General features: G+C 40.2%; 1 long non-coding RNA gene across 1 annotated transcript; it reads left to right on the top strand.

The window, feature by feature from the left end:
• Positions 1-1,341: 1,341 nt before the first annotated feature.
• On the top strand, positions 1,342-24,967 carry LOC141101107 (uncharacterized). The gene is made up of 4 exons (XR_012234893.1): positions 1,342-1,521; positions 1,593-1,747; positions 8,370-8,502; positions 23,574-24,967. It is a non-coding gene; the product is annotated as an uncharacterized lncRNA (long non-coding RNA).
• The last annotated feature ends 503 nt before the right edge of the window (positions 24,968-25,470 follow it).

Here is a 25,470-nt window from a genome sequence, read left to right as displayed (position 1 = left end):
AGTACCAACTTCCTAATAATGGGAACATTGCTTTCAGTTGGCCCTCCTATACATCTGTTCAAAGGGGTATTGGGGTGTGTCCTAATTTTTAGCAGCCCTGCCACTCACTGCATAGGCAACAACCATATAGGAGACCCACTGTTTAATAATGGGAACAACAAAGCATAGCCGGCTGATGGATCTCTAAGAATAGTAAAGGCCGCCTGATGGCCCTATAAAAAAAGGCTTTGTGACTTTCAGAGTACCTCCTTCATAAATGAAACAGGATGTGTCTGATGATGTGTCACACACCACATGGCCAGATAAGGTTGTAAAATGTTAAAATTACATTTTCCCAGTGAATGCATTTGTCTTGGTTGAAAGCAATGCTAAATTTAAAAAAAAGCATAAAAACACTACATGTGAACAAAGCCCAAGTGGTGGAGGAGCATTTTTGTTTTTGGTTATTTATTTTGCCTTATATACAAGTCACAACCCTGGAAAGGATGTTCCTTAACATATTTCCCAGGAAAATCCATTTTATTTTCTTTTTTGTATGTTTTATTGTGAGCCTATAAAAGTGGCATAAGACTCTGACAACATTGCTCACAGCAGCATCGAGGGAGTCAGAAATGCTTCCAGGGGTCTTCCCCATGCTGTTCCCATGTCATTTGAGCACTGTTCCATACGATTTCCGCAATTTTTAGTCCATTGGCAGACTGACGGGGGGGGGGGGGCTCAGCAAAAATGCTTGAGTTTCCCATAGATTTACATTGGGCTCGTTGCGAGCACCCAAGCATTCCAATCTGCTTGACCCGAGCAACGAGCATCCAAGCATTTTAGTGCTCGTCCATCACTATTAGTGGGTTATTTCTTGTCAGAAAAAAATGAAGAGGAACATATATTTATGTCATCATTTTGTTGTCTCCCATGGATATTTAGGGCTGTACCGCTCGCTCTTTATACACCTAGAAAACTGAGCTTAGAAATATCGAAATCTACATCTTAAGACAGATCTATTGATAAAAGATTTCTAACTGAGACACAACCTCTGCAAAACAGGAAACCCTTTAAGTTCATTCTTGTAACCATGATGATTATTTAATGATTTTTGATAACTTTGCCCAATGTAAGTTTTATAAAATAAGTGATGATCTTCTTTAATAAGGTAGGCTACTTTTGAGTTTTCTTAGAACAGTGGCAATGATCAAGGGAGAATTTTTCCCACCATAGCTTTTTAAGAAGCATGGGGTAAGCCGGGTGAAAGATGCCACCACATTGACAAATTGTAGCTGAACTATGTTATTATCTATATACTATGTATAATACTTTGAATGATTTTCTGACAATTTCCTCAAGTGCCAATAAAAGAAAAAAAAGTGACGAATAAAGTAAGATGGGAAGATGGAAGGAATACAGAGAGAATAAGAGAGGAAGAAGGATGGTAACAAGTAAGGACGGAAAGAAAACTGAAATATAGGGAAATAAAGAGAAGACATGAGAAAAAGACAAAGATGTGAAGAATAAAAGAGAGAGAAATAGGTAAAGTGAAAAAAAGAGAGAGGGCAAGAGAAGCTTTGCAGGCAAATTCCACTGAGCTCTTTACTTTTCAGATCCACAAGATGGTATGATCTTACGAATATGAAGAACGATGGTGAGAGAAAAAGAGGAAGAGAGAAAAATATAGAGAAAGTAGAAAACAAAGCATAAAAAGTAAAAGAGCTAAACAGAGGAGGAGGATGAAAAAGAGAGAGAACAACTTCACATGGTCAGTCCTCTGAGCTCTGAACCTGCAGGCCCACAATCAGCTATGAGATAAATGAACAAAATTGTTGTGTAGTTCCATTTAATTCTACAATTAATGGTTCCACAAGTAGAAGCCTAACCAGAACTCATCATCGAGTTTAGGTCACCTCTTTAGATTTCATTTTAATTTCCCCACGGTTGTCAGAATTTATGAGCTGTGCGTCTTTACCTGCTGATACTGTGTTGCACTTTCCTCAGCAGCTCTGGCTTGATAAACATTCACTCTGCACTTTCAATGCATAAATATTTTAAGTTTGAATTTGTTTAATCAAGTTACAAAAAACATCACATTTCATTGCTTGGATATTTCAATTGAACATCTTCCAAGCTCTCCGTTTCTGAAATAAACCACACAGGGAAAGCAAATATTCATAAAAGAAATATGATTCTATAAATGTAATTCAGGATCATATTTGAAGTTCAGAGCTGAATAATTATTACTTTCTTATGAGAAGTGTGGTTGGTCGCTATGTTTGAATTATAAAACTGCATGAACAAACATTTAAATCATGTCTCTGCATATCTAAATGTCTCGTTCCAAAGTATTTGCTGAGAACAACAAACAAATAAGAATGCAACTCAGGAAATATTAATTGCCAGGATAATCATATATTGCAAAGTAAAAAGCAGCAGAGTTTGGAGAATTGTTTTTTGTCATGAAGGACGTTGTGGGGAGCCATGTAATTCTTTAGATATTTTAGAAGCTTGGCGGTTGTGAAAGCCCCAGTTGATATCTTGGCTGAGTAGATGACGCTGAGCATAAAGTACCACTTCTAAAAAGATGTGTCAAAAACAAGAAAGCTGATTTTTTTAAGCTAGATTAATATTTATGAATGGTTTGCTTTCTATAAATCTGAAAACACTCATATGTATGGGTAGAGGGCAGGAACATCTGCCTTTGCTAAAAATCCTGCCTAATGGGAAATGATGAATGGTTATCTTAATGAAGAAAATGGTGCACCATAGGGTCACTGCTCAGCACAAGCCGATATTGGGAATAAAACATGGTGGCTCAGGTTGTAAAATTGTGTAAAGTTAAAGGGTTATTCACAACACTGCAAGTCATCACCTATCCACAATGGGACTACTGGGACCCTATTAATCACATATACAGGACCCAGACATTAAACCCTCATTTTCTGAGATCAGTGGGATCACAGAGGCTGAATCCTCATATGAGACACATGCATCTGTGCGTGCTCTCATCCGCTGGCCAAAGACCACATAGAGCAAGGCTCATCCAACTGAACACCGGCTCTCCTTTCCCGTGGACAGAATACTACTCAGACAATGCAGGCTGAGGGTAAAAGAGAGTGGAAATACTTGATTGAACCACCAGATACTAACATATAGAACACTCCCAAAATTACAGAATCTCAACCATCTGCTGACTCCCTGAGATTATAGCAGCAGTGACTTTGAGGTTTCCACGGTCAACTACCCCCAACTGTAGCACCCCGCTTTTGCCTGGCACCCACAGAGATGAGGTATCAACAAGCTAATTAAGCTGACAATCCATTGAGGCATGTTGCCAGGTGACCTGATGGTCATAACCTGGCTTGTCCGAACGTCTTCATGGGGTAAGGTGACCGGAGGTTCACTACCTGGCCTCTCTGAGCATCTCCATGGGGTCAGGTGACTGGTGGGTCCAAAGCCTGGCTTCCCCAAACATATTCATGGATTCAATGATAGTCAATGGAGCAGATCTGTATTCTACTTGCTAAGGCCATGGTCCCTGTAGGATGTCAAATCTATATTCCCCTTGATTGTGTCATAGTCTTGTGGCTATTGTTCTATGAAGCACCGCATTATAAGAATATAGGTCCCTTTTTAATACCCACATCTGTGGTTCAAGCCATCATCCATGGTTCGGGGGGAAGGTGGGATGCTATTAATCTCATTGTTTGAATATTTAATCAATCTGTTTCTCCAATCAATAAATAGTTTCTCCACTCTTTTGCAGGTTAACAATGCTACATAGACTTATACAATGGTTAATCAACATATTAGCAAGCATTGATTGTTTAATGACCCTGCATCCCTGTCCTCCAAAGATAATAACACAATAAATGCATGAGCTGATATAAGAGGTAAACAGCAGCCATTCAACAATTTCAAAAGTCAACTTTAAGCCCTTGACGAGTGCCGATACATCTTTTAATGGCGGTAGTTAAGGGTACTTAAACCACAGCGCCGTTAATTCACGGCATTGTGGAAAAAGTGTATGGCATCCCCCCCAGCATCAGATTTTCTCCAGTTCTCAGCTGCTGGGGGTAGCCGAGAACCCAGAGAACATGATTTGGGTTGGCTTTTACTGACCCCGCTTTTGTGATAGCCGTTATTAACCGAATAACGGCCATCACAAATAAAAAGTCTGATGTGTCATTTAATTTCTCCCTCCTGTGATGTGATCGCATATCAGAGGAGAGAAAAATTGGGTCCCCAATCCCCCCCAGGACCTCCCGGTGGTCCTCGGCCCGCATGCTTCCCCTCCATGGGCGCCGTCATCTTCTTCCGGGAAGAAAATGGCGGGCACACGCGCAGTGCACCCGGGAAGATTTCATTCATGGTACATTTTGATCACTGAGATAAACCCAATCACAGTGATCAAAATAAATAAATAGTAAATAACCCCCCACTTTATCACCCTCTTAGTTAGTGAAAAATAATGAAATATTGAAAATATATTTATTTTCATTTTTCCATTAGGGCTAGGGTTGAAAGTAGGATTAGGGTTAGGATTAGGGTTGGAACTAGGGTTAAGGTTAGGGGTAGAATTAGGGTGAGTGTTGGAATTAGGGATAGGGGTGTGTTGGGGTTAGGTTTGTGGTTACGGCTATGGTTAGGGTTGGGATTAGGGTTAGGGGTGTTTTGGGGTTAGGGTTGTGGTTAGAGTTATGGTTAGGGTTGGGAATAGGGTTAGGAGTGTGTTGGGGTTAGGTTTGTGGTTAGAGCTAGGGTTAGGTTTGGGATTAGGGTTGTAGGTGTGTTGGGTTTAGGGTTGAGTTAGAATTGAGGGGTTTTCACTATTTGGGCATATCAGGGGGTCTTCCAAACGCGACATGGCACCACCATTGATTCCAGCCAATTTTGCGTTCAAAAAGTGAAACAGTGCTCCCTCACTTCCGAGCCCCGATGTGTTCCCAAACAGTGGTTTACCCCAACATTTGGGGCATCATTGTACTCAGGACAAATTGCACACCAACTTTGGAGGTCTAATGTCTCCTGTTACCCTTGGGAAAATAAAAAAAATTGGGGGCTAAAAAATAATTTTTGTGGAAAAAAATGATTTTTTTATTTTCACGGCTCTGTGTTATAAACTTCTATGAAGCACTTAGGGGTTCAAAGTGCTCACCACACCTCTAGATAAGCTCCTTAAGGGGTCTAGTTTCCAAAATGGGGTCACTTTTGGGGGTTTTCTATTGTTTACACAATATGAAGTCTGCAGACCATTCCATCAAAGTCTGCATTCCAAAATGGCGCTCCTTCAGCATACTCAGGACAAACTGTGCAATAATGTTTGTAGTCCAATTTTTTCTGACACCCTTGTGAAAATAAGAAATAGTGGGCTAAAAAATCATTTTTTGCTCACTTTCTCACCCCTGTCCTCCACAACTGTCACCCATGTCCAGCAACTTGTGCACTCCCGCAGAAACCTCACACATCTAGACACTCTCACACTCTCTGACTCTATTCTGCCACTGTCCTCCATATCTTCACTCCATGACACAGACACTGCCACTAGTTTCTACAATGCCACTCTTGCTTCAACCATCGACCTGTTCGACCCTGTCAGGCATAGCAGAGTGCGATGAATCAATAGACAACCCTGGCACAATAACATCACTAAAAAGCTTCGGCAAGTATCCAGAACTGCAGAACAGCGTTGGAAGAAAATACATTAGCAAGATGATTTCACTGCACTCAAACTAGCAACTCTTGCATTCAAATCAGCTCTCACCTCTGCTAAACATGCCTACTTTACATCCCTTGTATCTTCCTTATCATACAACCGTAAACAGTTGTTCAACACTTTTAACTCCCTCGTCCGCCCACCACTGCCCCCTCCAACTTCCTTAATCTCTGCCAAGGACTTTGCCATGCACTTCAAAATAAGATAGACCAAACAAGGCAGGTCTTTGTTGTCCGACCACCACAATCCCTTTGTATGCCACACCAATGCCCTAACCCCATAACTTCACTCTCCAAAATCACTGAAAAAGAGCTTGCTCATCTTCTCTCCAAATCACACCTCACCGCTTGTGCACTTGACCTTATCCCATCCCACCTCTTCCCCAACCCTAACCCATCTCTTTAACCTATCACTAACTTCTGGTACCTTCCCCTCTGCTTTCAAACATGCCACAACCACACCTTTCCTCAAAAAGCCATCCCTTGAACCGAGCACTATGTCCAGCTATCGCCCAGTATCTTTGCTCCCATTTGCTTCCAAACTCCTGGAGCAGTTCATCCACACTGAACTTTCCACTCACGTTGCATATAACTCACTCTTCAACAACCTACAAACCGGCTTCTGTCCCCACCATTCCACTGAGACTGCCCTGAACAAACTTACTAACGACTTACTTATAGCCAAAGCTAACAGACAATTCTCTATACTTCTCCTTCTAGACCTGTCCTCTGCCTTCGACACAGTTGACCACTCATCTCTTCTTTTGGTGTCAAAGCCCAATCCTGGATCTCCTCATACCTTACCAACCACACATTTAGCATTTCCTACTCCCATACTACCTCTTTATCTCGTCCCTTCTCTGTTGGTGTCCTTCAAGGGTCTGTCCTAGGAACTCTTCTCAATCTTTACCCTTGACCTGGGACTGCTCATAAAGTCCTATGGATTCCTGTACATCTATAAGCTGATGAGACTCAGATCTACCTCTCTGGCCCAGATGTCACCTCTCTGCTCTCCAGAATCCCAGAGTGTCTATAAGCCATATCCTCCTTCTCCTCCTCTCGCTTCCTCAAACTCAATGTGGACAAATCTGAACTAATTATCTTTCCTCCATCTCTCACACCTTCCTTATCTGATCTATCTATCACAATAAATGAATTCACACTTTCCCCTGTCCAGGAAATCCGCTGCCTCAGTGTAACCCTTGACTCTGCTCTGTCTTTCAAACCGCACATCCAAGCTCTCGCCACCTCCTGTCACTTCCAGCTCAAAAATATTTCCAGATTCCGTCCTTTCCTTAACCCTCACTCTACCAAAATGCTTGTGGATGCCCTAATCATCTCCCGCCTTGACTACTGCGACATCCTCCTCTGTGGCCTACCTTCTAACATTCTTGCTCCCTTCCAGTCTGTCCTTAACTCTGCTGCCCGACTAATTAATCTCTCTCCTTGCTGCACTCCTGCTTCTTTGCAAATCCCTTCACTGGCTCACAATTTCCCAGCATATCCAGTTTAAACTACTAACACTGACCTACAAAGCCATCCATAACCTTTCTCCTCCATATATTTCCGAACTAATCTCTCAATCTCTTCCCTCATGTAATTTCCGGTCCTCCCAAGACCTACTTCTCTCCTCCATGCTTATTCGCTCCTCACCCTATCGCCTCCAAGATTTCTCCCAAATATCCCCCATCTTCTGGAATTTTGTGCCCCAACACGTCTGGTTATCCACCACATTTGGATCCTTCAGACGGAACCTGAAAGCCCATCTCTTCATAAAACCTTACAACCTGTAATGACCGCATGGCCACCTCAACACCATCGGAGCTGCTGCAACCCCCAACCTACTGTCTTCTTCCCCTAATCCTACAATGTAAGCCCACAAGGGCAGGATCCTCTTCCCTCTGTACCAGTATGTCATTGTTAGTTTGTTTACTGTAAATGATATTTGTATTTTGATGTAACCCCGTCTCATATACAGCACCATGGAATTAATGGTGCTATAAAAAATTATTATTATTATTAATAATAATAATAATAATAATAACATTGATTGCTGTAATAAAGATTTTTCTTGTTAATTTCACTTGTATGCAACTTTTCGCTCTTTATGTGCAAAATCCTTGTGATGTTTAAAAATAGAAGTTTTTTTTAATCAGGGCATAAGAAAACATAAAAATCAGTCATTGGATTTGAAGCAATTGTCATAAATCAAAATTTTGCATACCGTGTAACCTAAAAAAACCCATCAATATCAATCTATAACAATTCTAATTAGTTGGAAAATTCTTTTTTTGTTATTCTTTTGAGGGCCATTTTAATCACCCATTCTGGGCCATCTCCTTTATGTCTCTGTCACTGCTGAGGCATCGCTGTCCTTAGAATTAGAGAACTAAAAATCCTCATGGTGCAACGGTGCCATCTTGATTTTTTTTTCCCAACAGCTTTTAAAAATTTTTTGAACAGTCAATGTTTTTTATGGACACATTGGAAAACATAATACATTATTTAGATTATAAGTGATACATGTCTACATCCCATTCTCATATAAAGACAGCTGCATTTATGGTGGACTGTAAAATGCTGATCACTCCAGTCATTATATTCCTGTAGACGTTTCTTAAACTTAAAAAAATAATAAAAAATTGGAGATGCGTCAAATTTCTTTTTTACAGAGAGGAGAAAAAGTATCCTATTCTTACTGAATGTCCAGGAACTTGTTGACGGTTTACAACCCTGCTATGCAGGATGGTGGAAAGGAGACAGAACTGCAAGCTTCACAAAGAGTCAAGTGAGGGCCCAAAACAGGTGAATATAATGTGTTTTTTAAGAATATAAGAAAATGTAATCAATGTAACAGCTTCCACAAGGCCTCCTTGGTTTGCGGATCCCATGAAGCTCTCTCATTTGATGCACGGACATAATGTCTTCACTGGTTTCCATGTAAGGGATGTAATTTCTTGTTTATTTTTATGCAATATACATAGTAATACTATAACAAGTATGGCTTTTATTATGAAAAGTATTTTCAATCCATTATGTAGGGCAGATACATCATTTCATTTTTAACAATTGTTTGGTTTGAATTACTCTTAATTATTGACTTTTTGATTAGCTATAAAATTCATCAAAGGATTTGCACCAGTTAGGGTTTGCGGATTGCACCAAATATAAATTATGTGAAGGTGCAATTGCAACCCAGCTCCACCGTGCGGTGATGGAGGACCCACAGCTGGTAAGCAATGGTGGCGTAATGCTGTGTGCAAGCACCTTAAACACACAGAGTTAAAGATCACTCAGTGTGGAAAGAGTGCAAAGTACCTGCTTGGTTGCTCCACAGAGCAGTACAATAACAGAGCACTCGGAGCTATACCCTGCTATATGTCACAGGAGTACAGCAAGTAATAACGCTAGTTGGGGTCCCTATAGCTACCCCCAGGGAAGTCTAGGCTTGTAGTTTTGCTCGCTGTGACACTCAGCTGTGCAAATGGCACATGCGATTTAGGACGCCTGGAGTGAGATGCTGGGCCAAGCGGGAATTCCCACCCAACACTGCCTGCCTAGACACACAATCACCATGCTAGAAGTGGCACACGGTCACACAGAATGGTAACGTATCCACTGACACACATATAGCATAAAGAATCTTAGTATGCCAACATGCGCCTGAAAGACCCTTTTATATGCTCCGCTTAAGTCCAGTCAGACAGGACCTTGCTAGTGGACCAATCCGTAACTGCCACATCACATGAACAGCTGACAACCGAAGACCGGTGAGAGGTCGCCACCTCATGAGCATGCTCAGTAGAGTGCTTTCTGGACTTAGCCTTCTGAGCGTCTGTTAGCCGCTTCTTATTGCTGGTTACCATAGCTTTGGCTGGAAGGCCAGAAGTAACCCAGCGAACTGTACAGGTCTGAACAAGATGCTGAGACTGACATCTTTGCTGAGCATTCTCCACTGTGGCTGGAACAGACTAGGAGACTGCAGAGGCAGACAAGGCCTGGGATCCACCCTGTGCAGCGGGAGAATCCCAGTGCCTTTCTTAAAGTTGTATTTTGTTTAATTTTCTAATTTTTACGTCAGTGTGGTTTTTTCTAGATGTTTTAGACTGATTTATCATTTGTGGTCATCCCTGGGGTAGTTTAATTTACACCTGAAATTTTTGCACAAATTGTACAATGTTTTAGCAAACATATGATTTTTTTTTTGTGTAAAATAGCAAAAAGAAGTTATAGTTACTTCTATGTAGTTATAGAAATTTACTCCCCCCCTTTTACAAATCTCTTTACTAGCTCCCAATTCCCCAGCATATCCATTTCACACTACTAATACTGACGTACAAAGCCATCCATAACTTTTCTCCTCCGTACATCTCCGAACTAATCTCCTGAGATCTTCCCTCACATAATTTCTGGTCCTCCCAAGACCTCCTTCTCTCCTCCAGACTTATTTGTTCCTCACCCAATCGCCTCCAAGACTTCTCCCGAATATCCCCCATTTGGAGTTCTGTGCCCCAATACGTCCAATTATCCACCACATTTGGATCCTTCAATGGAACCTGAAAACTCATCTCTTCATGAAAGCTACAGCATGCAATGACCACTCTGCCACTCCAACACCATCGGAGATGCTGCAGCCCTCCCGACCTACTGTCTCCTTCACCACCATCCTGTAGAATGTAAGCCCACAAGGGAAGGGTCCTCTTCCCTCTGTACCAGTCTATCATTGTTAGTTTGTTTGCTGTGATATCTGTATTTTGATGTCACCCCTTCTCATGTACAAAACATGGAATCAATGGAGTTATATAATTATTACTATTACTATTTATTATTATTAATATTATTATTATATAAATAACACTTTAATTGCTAAATTTGCTTTTTTAAGGGTGTCAAAAAACCCTATGCAAACATGCCTTCAGACAGAGCCCAATTAATTTTTGCAGGTGTAGATAAATCCATAACTATCACCAATTTCTCAGAAGTTTAAGAGTCTGGACGTTACTGCAATAATACACTCCCTAACATTGAAATTGCAACATCAAGATTGAAAAGTTGTGGATTTATACAAATCACAAGATCAATAGATGGTAATGATATGCAAATAACTGTCCCAGGAGCTGTTTTTCCACATGATGTCTCTGGGCTGCATGTTCCTCTTATTTCTGTGAGCTATCTGCGTGGCCTAAACCTGGCCCTGTGGCTGCAGCATCTCCGCACTTGTCTCCATCTAACACATTTTGGATGTCATTGGTCGGTAACTACACAGGAGCTGCCGGCAGCGGATCTTGATGATCTGCCCAAGTTCAATCAGTGGCAGAACCTTCCTTAGGTGACCATTATTAACCTCGGTGACAGCAGCCAAGGCTGGAGGTGCCAAGATTTCTGCATGAGGCTCAGACTCCAGACTGAAGAAATCGAGATTTATTTTTTAAATTTTCCTTCCAATTTTCTCATCATCTGCAGATCAGTAACTTGTCTAGCCATTCTATAATTTCCAGAATTCCATTAGATTTCCTTTTTAGAGTTGCAATTTCAATGCTGAGGTGTGTAAAGTAAACAACATAGTTATCTAGAATCATACAAAATGTAGTATAAGGAAATAAGAAATGGAGACTTCTCTAACCGTAATAAAAGGTAATTGAGAAATGTTTGGGCAGATTTTATTCTGACTATTTTCTACCTACTCATCTTTTGTCATTGATCCCAGTAATATTCTTTGGTGTAAATACATTTTGTATCTAAATAAAATACTTTTAGAGCTCAGTTCCTGAAAAAAATCTTAGAGTAGATGGAATATTATTGGGTGCTAGACCTAAAGTATGACATGGTTCGGTATAACATAAAGGTCGGGCATTTATACGACAATTCCGTCTGCTCTGATTGATGAATATACATGTTGCAGTGCTCATATAATCAGTAATTCATATTGATTATTTGGTACAATTGCAATAATGGAACCTGCAACATCTTATATGAATTAAGGCAAGTTCCTTTAATTAAATTTCCTCATCACATTCATTTTAAATATTTAAGATGCAGGTTTTGTTTTCTATAGATTAGACATCACTTAGCGATTCTGTGCATGAAACCTGCAGAGGAGCCATCATTCTTTCCATCTGCAATATCTGCGCCGCTCAAACATTTCATTAAAGCATTTTCTTCGTCTTCTGGAAACATTGATTTATTTTAATTATTTTGCTTAATAACAAATTTAATTTTCGAATAATGTGTCATATATGTCAGGAGATCTTTTAATTGTAAAGTAATTGCATTTCTTTACACCCAGTCTTTCTTTTTTTTTTGAAGCTTGTCATCCATCCTTTGGTGATTACTGACCTGATATAGAAATACATATCCAATTAATCAAGCCTTGTTGGAGTAAAAACCTTTATTTAGATGTACAATAATTAGATAAGGAAAATGCATGAAAAAAGCGAGAAAATGACTCCCAAGGTAGTTACGACTGCAGCTTCGACTTGGAGGAATCTGTGCAGTTTGCAAAGTTGATTAATTAGTTTTAGGCTGTCTCTGAAGGCTTGGTATTTAGAAGCATCAGTGATTATGAAGAAGAAATGGAGAAAAGTGAAAAGCAAGGTAAAATATATAGAAAAACATAAAATAGCAATACAGCCTCTTCATAGACAGAAAGAAGTCTGTGACAAAAATGCAGAACTGCCATAAATCTGTAAGAACCCTGATGCCCTGATCTCTAACAAGTGCCAAGGAAAATACTGGAATCTTCCTACAGCATTAGAGATCTTTAGTGTCCCGTTAAACATCAAGTCTGAGACCTGTCTCGGCACCCCATCATGACCACTAAGTAATTATCACTCCAGACCTGGAACACCCCACAGAATGTAACGCATACCAGGTGCACCCCACAGTGTTGCCCAGATACAGGGAAGACTAACAAAAGTCCTGCCATAAAGTGGGAACATCTCACAAGACCCGCTTTAAACCAGAAACCTATATAATGATCTTTCTTAAACCAGAAACACCTCACAAGATAATCTGTATACCAAGAACACCCTACGAGACTTTCCATATACCAGTAACACCTCACAGCACCTGTCTTATATTGCGAACACCTCAAAAGACCTTTCATATACAAGGAACACCCCAAAAAATGTAATGTATACCCGGACCATACCACAAGACCTTCTGTATTCGGGTAACACCCCACAACACTTATGATACAGTCTATTTAAAAGACCAAAATCACCTGCCATATACTGGGAACAACCCAAATTATCTGTGTAAACTGTAAACTCCCCATAAGACATATCTTATACCAAAAGACACCCCACCAGATAATCTGCATGCGAAAAAACATTCCACTAGACCAACCATATATCAAGAACAACAAATAAGACCAGTTGCATATGATGAACACCCCACAAGAACTTCCATATACTAGTAACATCCCCCCACAACACCTGTCTTAAATGAGAACACTCCAAAAGACCTGTCATATACCGTGAACACCCTGAAAGTGCTGCTCTATACCTGGAACATACCATAAGCCCTTCCATACACTACTAAAACCCCACAAGACCTGCCATATATCATTAATGCTCAACAACACCTTAAATATATTGAGAAGATTCCAAAAGACCTGCCATATACTGGGAACACCTCACAATATCTTCTGTACACCAGTTATAACTCACAAGACTTGCCGTATACCGGTAACACCCCACAATACCTTTCATACATCTTTTACACCTCACAAGACATTCATATACTCCAAAAGACCTGTCGTATACCGGTAACACACCACAAGACAAGTCATATAGTGGGAACACTACACAAGCCCTGCTTTTTATCAGGAACACCATATACAACCTGCTTTATACATCTGCAATATACCAAAAACACCTCATAAAACCTTCCATAGATCTGGGACACTCTACAAGACCTTCCTTACAAGGGAATACCCTACAAGACCTTCCTAATTTTAAGAGCACCCCACAAGGCACACCATATACCAGGAATATTCCAAAAAACTTGCTGGTATAGAGAAGCTTTGACCAACATATCAAAATTTGGCTACTGTCAAAGTTGGTTGGATCTTTTCTTTTGCCCATTTTCTTTCTTCCCAGACATCAATATCAACTGTTAAATATTCACAGATCTATTGTAAATTTTGGCTCAGAATTTATACACATAACTCTTTGGCAGGATTTAATACTGAAGATCAAGTTAGTCATATACTTTGTTGATTTTTTGGAATATCAGCATGACATTTTTGTTATAAATGTTTCTTCAAATCAAAAATCCAAGCCCCTTCCATCATTCTTTATACAAAATGCACAGAATGGTCTTTAAATTTTCCAGTGTTTGACAACCACCTTCACCCACAGCGTTCTTTATTGGTGTAGGTTGTCTGCTAAATTTCTGGTCCAGCACACATATAAACGCTTTACAGGGCTGCGTTATTTTCTAGGTTATACAATTTATAAAAAGAACTGGTTACGCCTCCATAATTAAATCCCTGCTGGTTTTTCTGTTTTAGAAAAGTGCAAGACGTATTTGGCTAAATCAATGGCAAAGTGACCCGAAAAGAAAATTACATTAAGCAACAAATTACTGTACACAACTAGGTCATTTTAATGAGCAGCCTCAGAATGCACAAATGGCCTGATTATAAAGGACAAGGGTCTGTCGAAAAAAGTGTCCTGTACTAGTAAGACATTCAAGATTTGCAGAACACAAAATCACTGTTTAATGTGAAGGGGAAAAATAACCAATAAATTGATCGAAAGTAATTATAAAACAAAAAATTTATATACACTGATCTACCAAAACATTAAAACCATTGACAGGTGAAGTGAAGAACATTGATTACTTAGCGAAGGTGTGCTTGTCAGGGTTAGGATACATTGAGCAGCAAATAAAATAGTTGGCTCTTGAAGTTTGAGATAGGAAAAATGGTCAAATGTAAGGATCTGAGACAAGATGTCTGGGTCACCTCTAAAATGACCAGTCTTGTACAGTGTTCCCAGTATTCAACAGGTCTTGTAAAGTGTTCCCAGTATATGGAAGATCTTGTGGGGTGTTCTCAGTGTACAACAGGTCTTGTGGGGAAGTCACAGCATATGGTCTTGTTGGGTGTTCCCAGCATATACCAGGTCTTGTAGGATGTTTCCAAAATACACAGGTCTTATGGGGTACAGGGTAGGGGCTTGTGGGGTGACCCTGGTATACGGTACATCTTGTGGGCTTTTCCCAGTATATGTCAAGTCTTGAGCAGTGTTCCTGGTATACAACGAATCTTGTTGAGTGTTCCCAGTATACGGCAGGTCTTGTGAGGTGTGCCCAACATGCAACAGGTCTAGTGGTGTGTTCCCAGTATACAACAGATCTAATGGTGTGTTACCAGTATATGGCAGGCCTTGTGTGGTATTCCTAGTATACATCGGGTCTTGTAGGATGTTTCTAGCATATGGCAGGTTTTATGGGGTACTCCTGGTACAGGGTAGGTCTTGTGGGGAGACCCAGGTATACCGTACGTCTTGTGGAGTTTTCCCGGTATATGTCAATTCTTGTGCAGTGTTTCTGGTATACGGCAGGTCTTGTGGGGTGTTCCCAGCATACACCAGGTCTTGTAGGATGTTTCCAGAATACGCAGATCTTATGGGGAACAAGGCAGATCTTGTGGAGTGACACTAGTATATGGTACGTCTTGTGGGGTTTTCCCGGTATATGTCAAGTCTTGTGCAGTGCTCCTGGTATACAGCGGATCTTGTTGAGTGTTCCCAGTATACGACAAGTCTTGTGAGGTGTGCACAACATGCAACAGGTCTAGTGGTGTGTTCACAGTATACAACAGGTCTAATGGAGTGTTACCAGTATATGGCAGGTCTTGTGTAGTGTTCCTGGTATACATCAGGTCTTGTAGGATGTTTCAGCATATGGCAGGTCTTATGGGGTACTCCTGGTACAGGGCAGGTCTTGTGGGGAGACCCTGGTATACAGTGCGTCTTGTGGAGCTTTCCCGGTATATGTCAATTCTTGTGCACTGTTTCTGGTATATGGCAGGTCTTGTTGAGTTTTCCCAGTATGCGACAGGTCTTGTGGTGTGGTACCAGTATACAGCAAGTCTTGTGGAGTATTATCAGTATGCATAGGGTCTTGTAGAGGGTTCCCAGTATATGGCAGGTCTTGTGGGTTGTTTCCAATATTTACTAACTCTTTTGGGGTGTTTCCAATATACCTCAGGTCTTGCGGGGTGTTGCTGGTATACATCAGATCTTATGGCATTTATCCTTGTATATGGCGGATCTTGTTTTATGTTCCCGGTATATGGCATATCCTATGGGATGTGCTACCAAGTGCATATTGGTGTACAGTGCATATTGTGGTTTGTTCCTCGTATATGGAAGATTTTTGGGGGGGATTCACAGTAAGCAATAGGTTTTATAGGGTTCTCCCAGTATACAGAAGGTATTGTATGATGTTCCCAGAACACGACAGGTGTGGTGATTCCAAAATATGGTCGATCTTGGGGGGTGTTCCCAATATTTATCAGATCCTTTCGGATGTTCCCAGCGTATAGCATGTCTTCTGTGGTGTTTACAATACAAGACCAGTGGGGTGTTGCCAGTATATGGATGGGTCTTGTGTAATGTTCCTGATATATGTCAGGTCTTGTGGAGAATTGTTAGCCCCTCGGAAGAAGCTAGGGCGAAACGCATGTCTAGTGGTGAGGAGGGGGGTCTCTTGGTCGACTTTCGTTCCAACACTGGTATCTTTCTTGCTGCACAGCAGATAATATTCTCTATTTATTTATGTCCCTATTTGTCTAGAACTCCTTTTGATAATCTATTGAGGAATTTCCACTGTGAATGTATGGAATTTTCACTGCATCCCTTATATGGTGTTGACGCAGTATGATTTTGTGCATATAGGGAGTTTCTCATATTGACAGTGCTGGGGTCATTTTTTCCCCCAAAGAATCTATTTTGAAATTGTTTATTATACCTCCTTCTTTTGGATTAATCAATATTGATTCTTATATGGGGTTTTGTTACATTGGAGCTATTAATTTACCACTCTTGCTATGTGATTTTGTATGCCGTTTTGAGGGTCCCCCTACTTGACACTTTTGTTTTTTTATTTGTTCTTGTCTTTAACATTTTAATAATCTTAATCAACATGAGCTTAAAATCAGCACGCACTTGGAATTCCTCCTTCACAAGGAAGAATTGCAATCCCCGATCCCCATCAAAAAATGGGTTCAGGGGTTACCCGCACCTGTTGGCGGAGGGTGGACACACGCTAGTCCGTTCTGTGTAGCGCGCATGCTGCTCCAGACATCTAAGGGCACCACAGACCTGTTATTGCTTGGTCTTGCTTGGCTCAGTGCCACTTGTCCCTCTAAGAAGCTGGACGCTGACCGCCGGGGGTCGTGTAGCTAGTTAGCATGCCGGAATCTCGTTTGTTATTGAAATTAACCAGACAAATCGCTCCACCAACTAAGAACGGCCATGCACCACCACTCACAGAATGGAGAAAGAGCTTTCAATCTGTCAATCCTTTCCGAGTCCGGGCCGGGTGAAGTTTCCCATGTTGAGTCAAATTAAGCCACAGGCTCCACTCCTGGTGGTGCCCTTCCGTCAATTCCTTTAAGTTTCAGCTTTGCAATCATACTTCCCGGACGCTGCTCTGCGGGTCATGGGAATAACACCGCAGAATCGCCACTTGGCATAATTTATGGTCTGAACTGCGATGGTATCTGATCTTCTTCGAATCTCTGACTTTCATTCTTGATTAATGAAAACATTCTTGACAAATGCTTTCGCTTTGGTTCGTCTTGCGCCGGTCCAAGAATTTCACCTCTAGCGAGGCAATGCAGATTCCCCCGGCCATGCCTCTTAACCTCTTCATGATGTCAATGATAGATATACGTCGGCGCTAGCAGGGCTTTGTGCTGCACCGACATTTGTCTTCAGTTGGGATTTTTCTGCTTATTGGGATCTCCATGTACCTTATAACGAGGGGATTCTGGTGCAAAATGCTTCCTGTGACCCCCGACCTCATCGAGACCTGATTGGTTCAGGTCCTGATGACGTCAGCGTCACACCAGCCAGTGAGATAAATCACTGGGAATGCTTCTTGTAGCAACAGACTTTCCTGGGCAATCTACCTCATAATTCTGTTTCTCCTCTGACCTCCTGTCAGTGAAAGATTGAGTTGAGAAACATTGTGACAAATGCTGCTGGTAACAGCTGTGCCAGTCAGTAATCTTGCTATAAAGTAAAAAAACAGATAAGGCAGGTTAGGGTTAGTGCTATAGTTAGGGTTAGTGTTAGACTAAAGTTAGGGTTAGGCTAAAATTAGGGTAAGGGATAGGCTAAAGTTAGGGTTAGGCTAAAGCTAGGGTAAAGGGTTAGGCTAAAGTTAGGGTTAGGGTTAAGCTAAAGTTGGGGTTAGGCTAAAGCTAGGGTAAAGGGTTAGGCTAAAGTTAGGGTTAGGGTTAAGCTAAAGTTAGGGTTAGGCTAAAGTTAGGGTTAGGCTAAAGTTAGGGTTGGGGCTAAAGTTAGGGTTAGGATTGAGGCTGAAATTAGGGATAGGGTTGGGGCTATGGTTAGGGTTGAGATTAGAGTTAGGGATGTGTTTAGGGTTATTTTTGTGGTTAGGGCTATGGTTAGGGTTGGGATTAGGGTTAGGGGTGTGTGTGGGTTAGGGTTGTGGTTAGGGTTATGGTTGGGATTAGGGTTAGGGGTGTGTTGGTGTTACGGTTGTGGTTAGGGTTAAGGTTAGGGTTAGGAGTGTGTTGAGGTTAGGGTTTGAATTAAAATTGGGGGGTTTCCACTGTTTAGGCACATCAGGGGCTCTCCAAACGCGGCATGGCGTCCGATCTCAATTCTAGCCAATTCTGCATTGAAAAAGTCAAATGGTGCTCCTTCCGTTACGAGCTCGGTCGTGCACCCACAACAGTGGTTTACCCTCACATATGGGGTATAAGCAAATTCAGGAGAAATTGCACAACATATTTTGTGTTCATTTTCTCTTTTTACACTTGTGAAAATAAAAAAAATTGGTTCTGAAGTAAAATTTTTGTGACAAAAAGTTAAATGTTTATTTTTTCCTCCCGCATTTTCAGTTCCTGTGAAGCACGTGAAGGGTTAATTGACTTCTTGAATGTGGTTTTGAGCAAATTGAGGGGTGCATTTTTGAGAATTGTGTCATTTTAGGTATTTTCTGTCATATTACCCAAAGCTCACTTCAAATGTGAGGTGGTCCCTAAAAAAAGGTTTTGTAAATTTCATTGGAAAAATGAGAAATTGCTCGTCAACTTTTAACCCTTACAACTTTCTAACAAAAAAAATGCTTCAACAATTGTGCTGATGTAAAGTAGACATATGTGAAATGTCATTTATTTACTATTTTGTGCGATATGACTCTCTGATTTAAGGGCATAAAAATTAAAAGTTTGAAAATTTTTAACAGATAAATGCAAGTATTATCAAAGATATTTTACCACTATCATAAAGTACAATATGTCACAAGAAACAATTCTCAGAATCACCGGGATCCGTTGAAGCTTTCTAGAGTTTTTATCTCATAAAGTGACATTGGTCAGAATTGAAAAAATTGTCCCGGTCACAAAGGCAAAAACAGGCTCTGGGGTGTGAAAGGGTTAAATAAAGCCTAGTGTTTTTATTATTCATGGTTTACTTCTTTGGACTACATGATGTGTAAGTCCACTTGTGATAGTATATTGTCTGAAGTGTCACATTTTGTTGTGATACATAGGGACATTATTAATTTTACTAATATGTCTTGTGGGGTGTCGCCAGTATATGATGGGTCTTGTATAATGTTCCTGGTATACGTCAGGTCTTGTGGAGAATTATTAGCATATTGCTAGCACCGATCGTGGGCATTTAACCTCTGTGATGCCGCTGTCAATAGTGACAGCGACATTGCGAGGCATTGCAGAAGGAGCTCCCTCTGTGGTCCCATCAGCACAACAAATAAAAATGGTATCACTGAATATGTCATCTTGTCGGGCAAGAAGCAAACCACCATACAGCTCTGTCAGTGGAAAAATAAAAAATTATAGCTCTCAGAATAAAGCGTTGCAAACATAATTCTTTCCTATAAAATAGTTTTTATTGTGTAAAAGCGCTAAAACATAAAAAAATGATATAAATGAGGTAATTCAGCAAATTCTCTGCTCCCAAATCCAAATGCCTCCTCCTTTCTGAGCCCCAGCATGCCGAAACCACATTTGGTGTCCACATGTTTGGCATTTCTATAGTGATGACAGCCCACCTAACTTCCAGATGCATGTCTCCACAACCATTAGCTGAGCACCACAACCTACTGGTCACAACAGCATACTGGTCACTATAACGGCAGTTTGAAATTTTCACTCAGCAACATCCACTGCTGCCTGTTTCTAGAAAACACCCATGGAGTCAAAATAATCACTACATCTGTAAATGAAATACAAAAGGGGTATAATTTCCAAAAAGGGGTCACTTGAGGGGGGATTCTGTTCTGCTAGCTCTTATAACCTCAATATATATGGTGTCCACAAAGTATTCTAGCAAAATGTACTCTCCAGGAAGAAAATAGTGCTCCGTCCCTCCAGAGTCTCTCTGTGTGGCTACAGACACATATGGGGTATCTAAGCATTCAGCAGAAATTGTGGGACATATTTTGGTGCCATGTGTTAGGCATCAGGATTCACCCTCTGCACAGGAGGAATCCCAAGCCATGTCTTCTCCTTCGGTCTCCCATTCAGTCTCAGCCGATCCTTCTCAGCAGAGACGTTTGTCTCAGCGTATTGCTCAGACCCATGCTGTGCGATTGATTGCTGCTGCCTCTCCAGGCTCAGCTATAGCAATCAACAGCAATCAGCAGTGAGCAGTCATTTCTGAGACAAAGACCGGGTTTCGCCATACGGAGCATGTTCATGAGGTGGCATCCTCTCATTGGTGGTCGGCGGTCAGCTGCTCAGGTCCTCAAGCGAACCCGGATTGGTCCACTAGCAAGGTCCTGGCAGGCTGGGATCTATAAAAGGATCTCAAAGCTGCACAGCCATGCGCTAGTATAGACCATGTGGTGTGTGTGTTGTATGCACGTATGATTGTCTCTGTTGACTGACTCGTTATGAAACCCCTACCCTTGGTATGCATGTGTTGTTCAGCCATGTCAGCTAGTGCCTATGCTGATAGTGCAGTTAGGAGGCAGAGTCAGTGCCTAATGTCTGCGCCAACTAGTGGCATCACCTGTGCAACGCCGTGCACATAGTGGGTCCAGGCAGACTCTAGCCCCAGCGTTCTAGGGGTTGAGCATAGAGACATCACTCGCACCATATCTGCTGTGCCCTATGACGTTCAACAGGAAACAGCGTTCTTTTACGTTGTTGCTGTGGCTCTGTGGAGCAACTGAGCTCGCCACTGTTCACAACGGGTGACATTTAACCCACGTGTTTTCGGCACTCAACCACCATCTTGTTCTGCCATTAGTTAGCAGCAGGTTCCATCTCTGCATGCTGGACCCCGGGTTGAGAACACACATTATTATATTTTATTTGGTGCGTTCCACCAACCTTAACACCATGTTTACCAATTTCCCAGTGTGAAAATGTAAAATCTGAGTCTAAGTAAAATTTTGGTGGTAAAAATGTAATTATTTTTTCTTCACTGCCCAATGCAATAAAATTCTGTGACACACTTGTGGTGTCAATATGATCGCTGCACCCCTAGATGATTCAAATAAAAGATGCAGTTTGTGAATTGGGATCATTAATGGCAGGTTCTGCTGTTTCAGCACCTCAGGGGCTCTGCCAACATAACATGACACCCTCAAACAAGTCCAGCAAAATCTGAACATCAATGTAGTGCTTCTTCCCTTCTGACCTTTGCACTGTGCCTCAAAAGTAGTTCTCTAAGACATAAAGGGTATTGATGTACTCAGGAGAAATTGCACAACAAATTTTGGGGTCCATTTTCCCCTATTAACCTTGTGAAAGGAAAAAAAATTGAGGCTAAAAACATTTTTGTGGGAAAATGATTTTTTTATTTTCCTGGTTCAATGTTATTAACTTCTGTGAAACACCTGGGAGTTCAAGGTGCTCATCACACATCTAGATAAATTCTTTGAGGGGTCTAGTTCCCAAAATCATCACTTATGGGAATTTTCAATGGTTAGGCACATTAGGGGCTCTCCAAATGAGGCATGGCGTCCACTAATTATTACAGCAAATTTTACATTCAAAAAGTCAAAAGGCGCTCCTTCCCTCCTGAGCCCTGCTGTGCACCCAAACAGTTTTTCTCTCTAACATAAGGGGTATTGGCCTACTCAGGAGAAATTAGCCAACAAATTTTGGGGTCCATTTTTTCCTGTCACCCTTGCAAAAATAAAAAAAATGGGGGTCTAAACTGAAATTTTTGTGAAAAAAGTTAAATGTTCCTTTTTTCCTTTCACATTCCATTAATTTATGTTAAGTACCTGAAGGGTTAATAAACTTCTTGAATGTCATTTTGAGCATCTTGAGGGGTGCAGTTTTTCGAATGGTGTCACTTGGTATTTCCTGTCATATAGGCCCCTTAAAGTCACTTTAAATGTGATGTGGTCCCTAAAAAAATGGTTATGTAAATTTTTTTGTTGCTGGTGAACTTTTAACCCTTACAACTTCCTAACAAAAAAAATTAGTTTAAAAAGTTGTGCTGATGTAAAGTAGACATTTGTAAAATGTTATTTATTCACTACTTTGGATGACATATCTCTCGGATTTAAGAGAATAAAAATAAAAAGTTTGAAAATTGCAAAATGTTATAAACTTCGACCAAATTTTCATTTAATTTGTATGAAAGAAATTTTACAACTATCATGAATTACATTATGTCACGAGATAACCTCAGAATCAGTGTGACCCATATAAGTGTTCCAGAGTTATAACCACATAAGATGATACTGGTCAGAATTGCAATAATTGTTATTTCAGTATAACTTATCAAGCTTTAAAGTAGAACATTCTTATTTTCTGTATGAGTTCATGCATTGGAAGTTTAAGTTGAATATATGAAGATATTTAGTTTTTTCTAACACACATATTCCTTATTTTTTTACATATTTGAAAAACATATAATGTAAAAGCAGATTGTGGATGGATTTGTTTTCAGATCATGTATCTACTGGGTGGCTTTGCTCTGGATGCTGCATGCTACCACCACTGACCTTCTTTAGTTTCACATATATCTTACCACCAAGCCATGCATAATATGGAAGTTGTTTATTTGTATCTTTTTTTTTAAAAAGATTGCATTGGTAATAATAGAACTCGGCAACACTAGACTGGTCATTGATGGATGAAAAAAAGGCGGCGATGCCATGAACCTAATTAAAAGTAATAGCAAAATAACTAGAATTAACCAGAAATTACCCTGATGTTTGAGGCTTTTATTCTGACATTTCCAGTGTTATGGGGTGAGATGGTCACCCATTTTCCAGAAATTATCTCCATCCTGAACAGGCTTGTTATGTTCCTTTGAAATAGCATCAAAGGAACTTTAATTTGATTTTTTAATTTGGTTTATCCCAACAGGATAGGGGATACCTTTCTCATGAGAGCGTGTCTGACTTCAAGGACCACCACTTTTTTAAATGCCCTATTACAAGATAGTGGTAGTTGTGTATTCCAAATGCTGCTTCTCCATCAGCCCATAGAGAAAGCATGGAGTGACGGTGCGAATGTCCGGTCCGCTCTGCATTACGATGGGGCATTAAGTTTATTTGCTTCTGTGCACCACAATATTATGAAAACAACTCGCTGCTTGTGAAATCAGTGAAAATATAAAAACAGTGAGTAGCAAATCTTCTCAATATGTCCCTATCATCTATTCTGCTATCAACAGAATTGGAAATTATATGAAAATGGAGTCATCTGGAGAATCGTCTGCAGAGACAACACAATATAAGGCAACCACAAACTAATGTAAGTTAATCAAAAGTAAATTAATAACTTTATCTAATCTAGTAATATGTTTGGATACATTTCCATGAAGGGTTTTGTGCGTTGATTGTTCAGCTCATGGAATGACGGCACTTTCAAATTTTAAACTCATTAATTATGAGAATATTTCCGAATTGCAGCCCAATCTACAAGTAATGGAACTTGCTGTGTTAACTGGGAAAGTAAAAATGTATTCTGCAGCTCAGTAGTCCCCGCTCATTGTAATTTTCCATCTGGCAATCCTCGACTTGACAAAGTAATAAATGATTACAGAACATTCTAAATATTGCAATGAAATGATTATTTGAATAGCTCCCAGTTGTTCACCTTCACTGTGAAAGTGCTAAACTATTACCAGGCAGGATGCAAATTTCAGTCCACAAATACACGGATGTGAAATTTATGGAAATTAAAACACAGTTATATCATGAGGCAGAAGAAGAGGCAGAAGAAAGCCACTTGATATATACATTTTTTGCAATAAGAATCAATAGAGATCCAGAAGTGGGATTTCACATGAATTTATTGAAATCCTTTATGCTTCTTCTTCAATTCCTGTACACAGTAATCTGCCATGGGCTTTTGATGGATAAAGAAATTGTGTCCATTGTCGGTTACAGAAATGTGAGCATGACACTTGGACGCAACTGTTTCATTATTAAAGAAAGAATAAGTGTTGGCATTGTGATTGCGCTATGAAGTGTGCTAATGGGCTCAGCCAACTGTGCCTCCGTGGTGTGAACCTAATACAAGTCCTAGCAAAGGGGTGAAATCATAAGTCGAAAATCTTTATATGGAGAATAAATGCTGTAAAAACCCTTGATTTTGGCCATAAAAGGCAAAAAAGCTTTTCGCCATTTAACTGTAAAGTCCATAAAGAACATCTTTTATGAAAAACATTGTTCCAATTTGGATAGCGATGTCCTACTTTATTGCATTTCTTGTTCGGGTCATCCACCAAATATGCAAAAACTCTTGTTTGGTGGTGGCCATTGTCTCCTTTATTGTGATGAGTCTACTGCCTGAACTACAAGTAATCTCATTAAAACTATGATTTTTTTTCTGCTGATACCAGTAGTTCCCTACACACTCAGCTGCCGAGATTTATGTCTCACCCCGCCAGCTACTTTTGTTGTTATTTTTAGTTATGTGATTCCTACTATTCCCCCTTCTTTATCCTCTGCTTATTCTCCATCTTTTTCCCATTCTTCTTCCACTCATCTTTCATTTTCTGCCCTTTCTTCTTTCTTACTTTCTTCATAATCTTATCCTTCACCTTTTTATTCACTTCCAACATTGTTTACCCTTCTTATTTTTCTTTTCCTTTCACCCTTATTCTTTTTTTATTCTTTTTTTCTGCCTCATCTATCTACAGCAGAAAAGGAATGAGAATTATTTCTCCTTGTTTCTATTGTTCATCATTTTCTTCAATTTATCTTTTTCCTTATTTTTCTCATTAGTCTTTGTGTCCTTCCTCCTTTTCTTCATCTATTTTTTTCCTTTTATTTATTTTTTCCTCTTCTCTTTCTTCTTTTCCCATTCTTCTTTCTTCTCACTTGCTCCTGGTTTTTACTGTCCTTCTATTTCTTCTCCTTATTAATTTTTTCCTGGTTCTTCATTGTCCTCTTCTCTTTTTCTCCTTCCTCCTCTATTGCCTTCTCATTTTCACGTCTTTCTTTGTAATGTTTTTCTTTTTCTTTGTTCCTACTGTTCATTATTTTCTCCTTTATCTCCTTTTCTTCTCATGTCATGAATCTTGTCTTTAATCTTTATTTTTATTTCCTCTTTTTCTATTCCTT

Source organism: Dendrobates tinctorius, unplaced genomic scaffold (assembly GCF_039654945.1).
Source record: "Dendrobates tinctorius isolate UK_male_01 unplaced genomic scaffold, ASM3965494v1 ptg000114l, whole genome shotgun sequence".
NCBI classification, from domain to species: domain Eukaryota; kingdom Metazoa; phylum Chordata; class Amphibia; order Anura; family Dendrobatidae; genus Dendrobates; species Dendrobates tinctorius.
Note: the sequence above shows the minus strand (reverse complement) of the source record. Positions and strands in the feature narration are given on the sequence as shown.